This window comes from Podarcis pityusensis (genome assembly GCF_964106645.2).
Source record: "Podarcis pityusensis genome assembly, contig: HAP1_SCAFFOLD_898, whole genome shotgun sequence".
Classification (NCBI taxonomy): Eukaryota; Metazoa; Chordata; class Lepidosauria; order Squamata; family Lacertidae; genus Podarcis; species Podarcis pityusensis.
In genome coordinates this window covers 1-9613 of record NW_028293296.1, presented here as the reverse complement: position 1 = coordinate 9613, position 9613 = coordinate 1, and the positions used below count along the sequence as shown (strand labels likewise).

Sequence of the window (9613 nt, the reverse complement as noted above, 5' to 3'; positions counted from 1 at the left end):
CCACCTAAACATTAGGAAGAACTTCCTGACAGTAAGAGCTGTTCGACAGTGGAATTTGCTGCCAAGGAGTCTGGTGGAGTCTCCTTCTTTGGAGGTCTTTAAGCAGAGGCTTGACAACCATATGTCAGGAGTGCTCTGATGGTGTTTCCTGCTTGGCAGGGGGTTGGACTCGATGGCCCTTGTGGTCTCTTCCAACTCTATGATTCTATGATTCTTCAACACTTGAGTGCTTTCCAAATTTAGTGTGTTTGAACTTTGTGTGTTGTACTAAATAGAAAGCTGTTTATTGATAGCAGATATTTTTGGCTTTCTCGTTTTGCTGCTTATGCTCACTAGTAGTTACCATTTTGTTTGTTGTGTGTGCCTTGTTCAGCTGGAAAAATGAACAACTGTTCATTTTACTTAGAGGCATAACTGTGCTTATTGATTGTGTTTTTCTCTGCCCCTCAGAACCGTCCATCTGTAATCACATGTGCCTCTGCAATCAATCGTAACTGTAATCTATCTCATTGTCCAATCGCGCACAGTGGATGTGGAACTGCCATACCAGCGAGTTACCGGAGACCATCTAGCAGTAAGTAATACTGCTGCATTTCTAGTTTTCCTTCTGAGGACTTGAAAGCTTCATGTGGCCATCAAATAACTCTTAACATGTGCAACAAATTAAGAGTAGAGCGGGATATTTATTTCATTTCAAGGGAGAGGGTATACTACGGTCAAATTAAATCTGTAATTGTGTGCTGGAATAGAAATTTTATTGGGATCTTCCTCCCTGTCTTTTGGCAGCAGAAAGCTTGATTCATGCCAGAATTTACGAGCAAATGTAACGGATGGAGAAAATCAAGGCCCACCCCCAAACATTTTTTGTACTTTCTGTGCTTGGAAAATGTAGACCTGGTGTTGCTTCAACATTGTTTTGAGCATATTTTCTTAAGTCCAATTGTGAGTCTTACTGTTGCTATCTTCTGTAGCATTACATATGGAACTGTAGTGCTAACTCAACTAACTAAGAGTGTATTTTTGCATAAAACACACAAGTAGGTGAGCATCCTTGTCTCCTCTTGGGTTGCATCCAGAGCAGGTTAGTCATGCACAGTACCGCAGAAATGAGAGACCTAAGTTTTCCGACTGATTTCAACTGGACCTAAACGTGACTCATTTGCTCTGATACCCTTGACTTTGAGATTATATGACCGTATCAGTTTTATATAGGGGCCAGATACAAATTATATATTAGAGACAACATGCAAATTATGACTTTTTCTAGAAGAAAGTGAACAAGAGGGAACAGAAACCTGAAGACAAGGACTGGGTGTAATAAATGTCATTCTCCTATTTTTTAAACCCACATAATTTTCTGGTTTCAATATTTTTTTATTTATTTTCTCTGACATTAGCAACATTGTGTTCATATGACAATTTTACAGGAGCGCATTTCAGCAAGTGTGCAAACAAAGGTATTGCATAGCTGCAAAATGTAGCTGGCCATGTTGCACTGTAACTCGCATCTTGAAATGGAACCGTTTTCATGTACACCTTTTCAAAAATCCCTTCAAATATAAATGCATCTCTTTTGTTTTGCTCTTCCTTGGGAATGAGAATTTATATCTCCATTGGATATACCCAAATGAGCTTTAAAGGAAGCAAACCTATTAGAAAGCTTATTGTATTGGGGATCCACTTCCAACTGGTACAAAGGAAATGATGGGCAGTATTCAGCAGCATAATAATTTCTGTTTGCACAATGGAACTTCCCATGCCCTTCCCACATTTTCTCCAGAGGGTTGGTGGAACACCTAGAACAAAGGGTGGGAGAGGTTGTTCCATTGCATAAGCAGAAACCCTTGTGCTGATGGAATGTTCACTTTGTGCTAGGCTATATACAACTCTATGGGATGAACCTTTTTCCTTTTCAAATATCCAGTCTCTTGTTTTAGAAGTCTCTTTTCTGTGTGATATACCGTTTCTTTTTGCTACTTACCTATAAAGAACAGATGCTTTAAGTATTAAATATATTAATTTGAAATGGTAGGTTAGGACTTTATTTGCAAGGGATGTCATTTTATGCATTTTTAAAGGTCGCTACATGGAAAAACTGCAAGTGTTTTTGCTCGCATGGGTAAGCATGGGCTTCTAACTCGTCTTTCTCCCCCACCCCTTCATTTCCCCCTTTAGCTACCACTGCCTGTGATCCAGTGGTGGAAGAGCACTTCCGCAGGAGCCTTGGCAAAAATTACAAGGAGCCAGAGCCTGTGACAAACTCTGTATCCATCACTGGATCAGTCGATGACCACTTTACCAAAGCACTTGGAGAAACGTGGCTTCAGATCAAAGCTGCAAAGGATGGCGTGTCCAGTAGTCCCGAGTCTGCCTCTAGAAGGGGGCAGTCGTCTTCTCCTCCTTCCTCCCACATGGTCAATCATAATCATTCCCCTTCTGTAGTCTCATGAAGAGAGGACCACAGTTTCTTCATCTGAAACATCAGTTTGCATGGTTTGACTGAGCTTGGAGCAGTGCTCAAATTGAAATAGTGTTTGGGAGGGAGGATATGAGAGATTAGTTTCAAACACATTTTGTGTTTATTTGCTTGGGGTTTTTTTTTTATACGTGTGCCCTTATAAGATGATAGCAGGAACTATTTGACTTAAAAAATAAATTTTATGATGTAGCACTCTTTTTTTTTTCCTGCCTCAGTTACCAAAGAAACCTCTGATGCAAATCTGCTGCCCCCTTAAAAACAAACAAACAAACAAACCACAGAAGGAAGTTAATGGGCAAAAGTAAAATAAAGTAATAACTTTTTAAAAAGCCATTCTGTACAGTTGGTTGACCCAAATGCTGTGTGCTTTTGGTTAGCTTCTTGAGAGTAGAATTTTGTCTGGGTTTTGCTTCCATTGCTTTTGTTTCCCTTGTGAAGTAACTTTGTATGTATATACTTGAAAAGAACTGTCATGTATGATTTGCACTATTGGAGGAGGTCTAGAGTTGCATAGCAACTTTGTGCACGATGCTTATATTCTGAGGGCAAACTGCTTTGAAAAAAAAAGTCTAAAGATGATGTTTCTGTCTCTCTTTAAAGCAAGAAAGCAAAATTTGCTTAGGAAGGGGAAGTCTCATACAGGTTATAGGTCTTTCTCTCTATTAGATTTCAGATGCTTAATGCTTGCAACTGGACTGCATAATTGACCGATTCATGGGCATTTTAAATGTTTCTTAACACTGCAGTTTGTAAGAATAGAGCTGAGGTCAGAGGGTTCAATAGTGCTTAAAGATGCATGTTTTATGAAAAAAATAGCTGGTATCTATTAATGTATAGACAGTAAGAAATATAATACTTATTAGCCTTCGTTGAGAACTAGTTTTATTTTTATTTTTCAGTAACAGTCCTAGATAGACTTACTGCTGGTACAGTTGTACTCTGATATTTGTATTTGATATTCACTTTAGTAGCAGCCAGCAACCATGGACAGCCTCAGGTCAGGCCTCAAATTAAGCAGTTTATAGTATGTATACAATGCTGTGGGGTACATGATTCTATAGTTTCTTTCATTACTGAACGATTTAAAATCTGCATCATCATCTGCTTCATACACAGTTAGTTATGAAAATCTAAAGAATATCTATGAAAGCTACCAGTTGGAGAAAAACTGCTATCTTGCTAAATATTTTTACCAGGACAAGATTGCCTTTCACAATCTTATTTTTGAGGCTGCTTATAAACCTAGGCCAAGGCACCAGTACATTCCTCCATTTAAAAAGAAAACGAAAACACGGTTATAAATGTGTTACTTGCATTTATTTCATTTGCTATATTAATAGCCACTAACTAGGTAATAGAGGCAGGCATAAAGAACAGACTTGTGTTAGTAGTAATGAGCTTCTCAGCTTTTTGTTAAATGCAGCGGCCCACCCACTCCTTAGCCACACCCACACATTCCACCAATCCCCAGTACAGTCACAACGAGGGCTTTTTATATTGGGTTATCTGACAAGACTGGCTGCATTGAGAGTTTATGAATAGGTGAAAGACAGAACTGCATGTGATGTATTTCTGGGCTGTGTACAGTATTGGGTCCATACTGGCTTTTACATTTGTTTAAAATAGTAAAGCTATTCAATATGAAAAAGGCATAGGTGGTCAAGATGCATACGATAACTTGTTTTGTTTCTGTTGTTTCATATTAAGTGTGACTGCCTATTTTTATTTTTTATTTTTGAAAAAGCAGGAAAAGGACCCTTGCCACCCATTTCACTATCTTCATACTGGGTATTCAGTGCTCTATCTGCTTTGGCATTTGGTACCCTACTCCCCGTAAGGAAATTGGAGAAAAAAGAACACACTTTTTTATATAGGTAACTTTAAGACCATCATTACGCTGTGCGTAAAGAATGTACAGAGAAATTTGTAGGTATTTTTTGAGGAACAATTAATTTGTTAATGATATGTAGCTATTTAATTTTTCCCTTTCCTTTACTGTAATCATTCTCTCTTTTTTTTGTCTGTTTGGAGAAAAAAGTTGATCTTTTTTTGTTTGTAGATGTCTGTAATACAGTAAAAGTGCAGGAACACAGTTATTCTATGAGAACACTGCATTAGCAATTAATAGCCACTAGTGTGTTATTGCTACAGGCTACTGAGCGGTCTAACAGGAAAGTACTAATGACTGTAGATGGACTCTGAGATATGTAACTCCTTTGACATTTCGTTTAAGCACAATGTTACAGTATCAAGTTTACCTATCTGTGATAGGTAAATGGATTTGTGGTGGGGCAAAGATTGGTGCCTCATCTTAAATACACAATACTTGGAAGTAAACTCTGCTGATTTTGGTGGAGCCTACTTCCAAGTAACTGTGCTTAGGATTATAGGCTCAGTGAGATGTGTTGTCTCCTGTATAATCATTTGGAAATAAAGACTCTATGGGAAACATAATTACTCTGAGAAAGCCAAAGGGGTTGGGGTGGAAAGAGGCAGAGGGAGAGTAACCTCACTGTTACATGAAGTTTTTTTCACAGAGCCACATTATCTACAGTTCAGCTTGAACAATGCTCTCCGTGTTTGTAAATCTGTAATATATCATTCTTTTGTGGCCTTGTTTCACCTGGAGATTTTAAAAAAAGGTTTGGCAGGCCATCTTTTTTGTACTTAAAAGTAGCCTTAATGAACAATAAAGTGCTCTTAAATCTCACATATTTGTAAGCATGCAGTGTTTTTTTAAATGAAAAAACTGATAAGAGATTTCACACGTCCACCACCACTCTGTGCTAAAAAGTCATAATCCCTAAGCAAGCAAAGATGGACACAGTGTGCTTCTGCTGGCACAGTACTGGTTTGTGTTGGTTCACTGGTTGTGAACATTTATTGGGCCTTCATTTAAACATTCCACAGGATACTGGACACAATGTGGAGAGAACCCTTTCTTAACAATGGTGCAGATAAGCTTTCCCCAGCTGTTTTGGATTACAACTCCCACCAGCCTCAGCTAGCATGGCCAATGGGCAGGGATGATGTGAATTGTGGTCCCCCATATCTGCAGCCCACCAGGCTGGGGAGGCCTGATCTAGCTTCTTAATCGTATCCAGCTGTTGTGCTTGCAACAGAGATTTACAGTTACGTTATTACAGTATTGTGTTAGCAATGAGAAAAGCTTCATCAGGCGTTTGTTCAATGTAAGCAACAAAAAAGATAATTTTATCTTATGCTTTCGCATATTAGCAAAAGATGCACAATTGATAGCGATAGCTGCCTGTGACCCCCTCTATTTTTATTTGAACACTTTTTGAAACTGCTGTGATAGCTGTGGCTTTGTATATGCGCTTCACAGAACACATTTTCCAGACAGACAATCCCATGTAACAGGACCGTTTCAAATACTGAAACGGCTTTCTCTTAAGCACTCCATAGCCAATTCTTCCCCTCAACCCTCATCCACAGACTATGCTTTCTTTGCTCTTGCTGCTTCTCCTAAATGGAAAGCTTCAGGGATCCAGGTGACAAAAGGTTTCCTGCTACACTTTTTCCTCTTCACAACAACCTTACCCCAATCCTTAAATTTAAACCACAAAGCCGCAGGCCACAAGGGTTCAAGCTATTGAGTAAAACCCGCAAAAGGAAGCCAGTCTACCTGTTGGAAACTAGTTTATTTATTTTCAAACTAATGTTCTTGTTGAAATACCTTGTGACACACGAGTTTGTTTCCCTTGAAATTAGGAACTTTCCTACAGAAGGTAATTAGAATATAATTTTCTTTTCAGATTCTAATTATTTAGAAAGATACGCAATGAGCTGAGGCTTGTTGGAGTGAAGAACCATACATGCATGCACATGTATTTTACCAGTATATAAACTGGCATAGAAGTACTGGGGAAATGGTCTAACGAAATACCACATAGGACCTTTCAGGGAACAGGCTTAAGCGTATCTTGCTAGTCCACCTCTCCCTGCTGCATTTCTTCAGAGGCCTAGTTTCTCAGGTAGGATAAGCATGTGTCTGGTTTCCACTGCTTCCATTATGGGTACAAAATTACCAGATAGAATGATCTGCCATAGGGTAGAATAAACAACATGTTAGGAGAAAGATCAGGTGCAAGGGAGAGTGTCGTGTTTTCTATGCACAGGAAACAGTTTGCCTGTCTCACTCCCTCACCTCCAATCCAGGTACACAACTTCATCTACCATTTGTGAAAACTAGGGACTGAGGGAGAGGGTTTTGCAAGAGACAAAATGACAAAACTGCATTCTTCTATCTTTTCCTACCCCCTTCCACCTTTTTGGTGCAAATATAAGAAACAGTAAGGAACAAAAGGGGAACATGAAGGATCCATTTCCTCAAACACTCTTTTTCTACTCAGAATGCCATATATCTGGCAAAGAATTATTTTTGCTTTTATCCATCTGGCAAAACATGCCCCTTTCTTCCCCTGACTCAAATTGGCTGACTTGTATGATTGGTTGCCAGTCAGAGCCTTGATGCCTTGACCTTCCGTAATTGTGTCCTGAACATTTGGTTAACTGTCTGCTTTGAATGCATGCTATAAAAAAGATGAAGCATATGGGATAACAGCACCTCTACCCCACAGACTCAAAAGCATAAACAACAGTATTGCAGATGACCCAAAGAACATGAAGATGAGAGTACAAATCAGTACAGAATCATTTTGTTTTGAGACTCCTTAGACCTGTTGCAAGCTATCAAGGATCCATTTCTTGCAGAACATGATCTTCCAACTTTTCACCAACACAATCAGGAGGCCACTTCATAACATAACACTCTTCTAGAATTTCATAATTCGCTGACTGTTGTATCACTTTGATTGAGTATTCATATCCAGCTAACAGATTTCTCTGTTAGCTGCACAGGCGTGGGAGGAATTCTAAACAGAGATTCTGGATGCTCACATAGAACTGAGGTGGAAAAATAGCATTTCTCCTACAATAGGCTACTTTTAATTTATGACAAAGCTGTTACTCAGTTCAAGAAAGAGCACACTGCATCCGATTAACACAAGATCATTTCAGCCCTTCTCGTGATGGATGACGGGCTACACTCACTGTACATTGTTGGTCTGTTACTAAAACTGTCACATTGATTTTGATATAAAGCACCCTTCATAAGGGACATTTGTCATCTCATTTTCATACTTCCTACATTTCTTATTTTAAAAAGCCCTTGCATCTGCACGCCCTGTTCTTTTTACATTCCCTTACTCTGGTTCTACAGACATGTGATGCAGAACGTAGCTACTGACCTTTCCTCTCATGTGATCGTAATTTTGATACCAAAGCAACTATCTAGCATACCCGGTATACAAGGAAGACCGCGGAGGACTCGAAGCAGGCTGATGTTATTAAGAGGTAAGGTTGCCATGGGAACAACATACTTGAACAGAGCTCTACTCCAGACATAGGGAACCTTTGGCCCTCAAGATATTGAACTACAACTCCCATCAGCCCTGCCCTGCATGGCCCATGGTCAAGCCTGATGGGAGTTGCATTTTTATTTATTTTATACAATATACCACTTGTCTGAGGTGGGTTTTTGTTTTTTTTTAACCAAGTTGTATTCCAGTAACATCAGGAGGACCAGCAGATCCCTACTCCTGCTCTCTATTCAGGCTCACAGTGGTAGTGGCCAAACACTCAGCAGACACATATAAATATGCATTCTTGATACTCTATGTTTGCAGTGGTGACTGCTGTTATAATGGAATACAAGAATGCTAAAAATGTGTCCTCGTTTCAGTGATCCTTCCAAAGCAAACAAAAAACCCAAAACTTAGCAACCCAAAACAATTAAGACTGAAACCTCGTAATCTGGTGAACCAGGTTCGCGTCTCTGCTCCTCCACATGCAGCTGCTGGGTGACCTTGGGCTAGTCACACTTCTCTGAAGTCTCTCAGCCCCACTCACCTCACAGAGTGCTTGTTGTGGGGGAGGAAGGGAAAGGAGATCGTTAGCCGCTTCGAGACTCCTTAGGGTAGTGATAAAACGGGATATCAAATCCAAACTCCTCCTCCTCCTCCTTCCTCCTCCTCCTCCTCCTCCTCCTCCTCTCTCTCTCTCTCTCTCTCTCTCTCTCTCTCTCTCTCTCTCTCTCACACACACACACACAACCACCTGAAGTTTTGCTTCAGGACTCTGGACCTTTAGTCTTAAAAAGAAGGTAAGCAACAGCTGTGTCTGAATGATCACAATAGTAATGGAGCACACTCAAGCCAAAGTAGTACAAAAAGAAAAGAAAAAGAAGCAAGATAAAAGTAACATAAACAGAATACACCACCCAGTGCTGACTGGTGTGAACGAAGCAACCAGGCAATGGATGATATAACTGGGCTCCTGAGCCCCACAGGGGAGCCGCAGAAAGAATGTAGTTGGTCAAGGGAGCCGTGGACCCCAAAATGTTGAAAAAACCTCTGCTTTAACAAATCACCATGACTACCAACAAACAGAACCTGGGATGATGGTGAATTGGCCAAAGTGCAAATAAGCACACTCAGGCTGTTGGGGCAGAGAGCGGCCTTCGTCTGCATCCAACTGATGTTCCCTAAGTGCCCAACTTTACTTTCTTATTAAAAACTGGTTGACATTCACTCCTACAGGAGAGAAAAAAAGGGTCACTCTTACTTGAGGTGGGAGCAAAGTACATCTCTTGTTGCATCCTCACCCGCGTCCTGCCTGTCCTAAGTGGCAGGTATTTTTATTCATTGTGCTTGAACAGAAGCATATCACTTGCTTTGAAGTCCAGGCATAGTTACTGACATTTTTAATCTAGCCATTTGATGCTATTTTTCATGGTAGTCTTAATCATAAGAGAGCCAACTGCTGTCATTCCGTGAGGCAGCTAAATTAAGCCACAGCTATCAATTCTTGGCACCGGTGCTGGAACTTCAGCGGCAACAAAGACAATCTGCCCTTGTACACAGTATTTTATCGCATGATGCTGTTTGTTCCACTCCTCTCTCTCGCTCCCACCCCCACCCCATTGCCAGCAAGCCAGTGGTTAACGTCTCTTGAGCATAATCACAATTGGAATTTATTGTTGCAAATGTATTCCCAGTCAGCAAAGAACAGTAAAGTCTGAAGCTGTTAATGGCCTTTCTCTCCAAAACGAAG

At 40.2% G+C, this 9613-nt stretch overlaps 1 pseudogene across 1 annotated transcript; it reads left to right on the top strand.

Moving 5' to 3' along the window:
* Positions 1-417: 417 nt before the first annotated feature.
* On the top strand, positions 418-5189 carry LOC308469129 (transcription cofactor vestigial-like protein 4 pseudogene; annotated as a pseudogene). The gene is made up of 2 exons (XR_013991645.1): positions 418-574; positions 2176-5189. The product of XR_013991645.1 is annotated as a transcription cofactor vestigial-like protein 4 pseudogene (transcript).
* The last annotated feature ends 4424 nt before the right edge of the window (positions 5190-9613 follow it).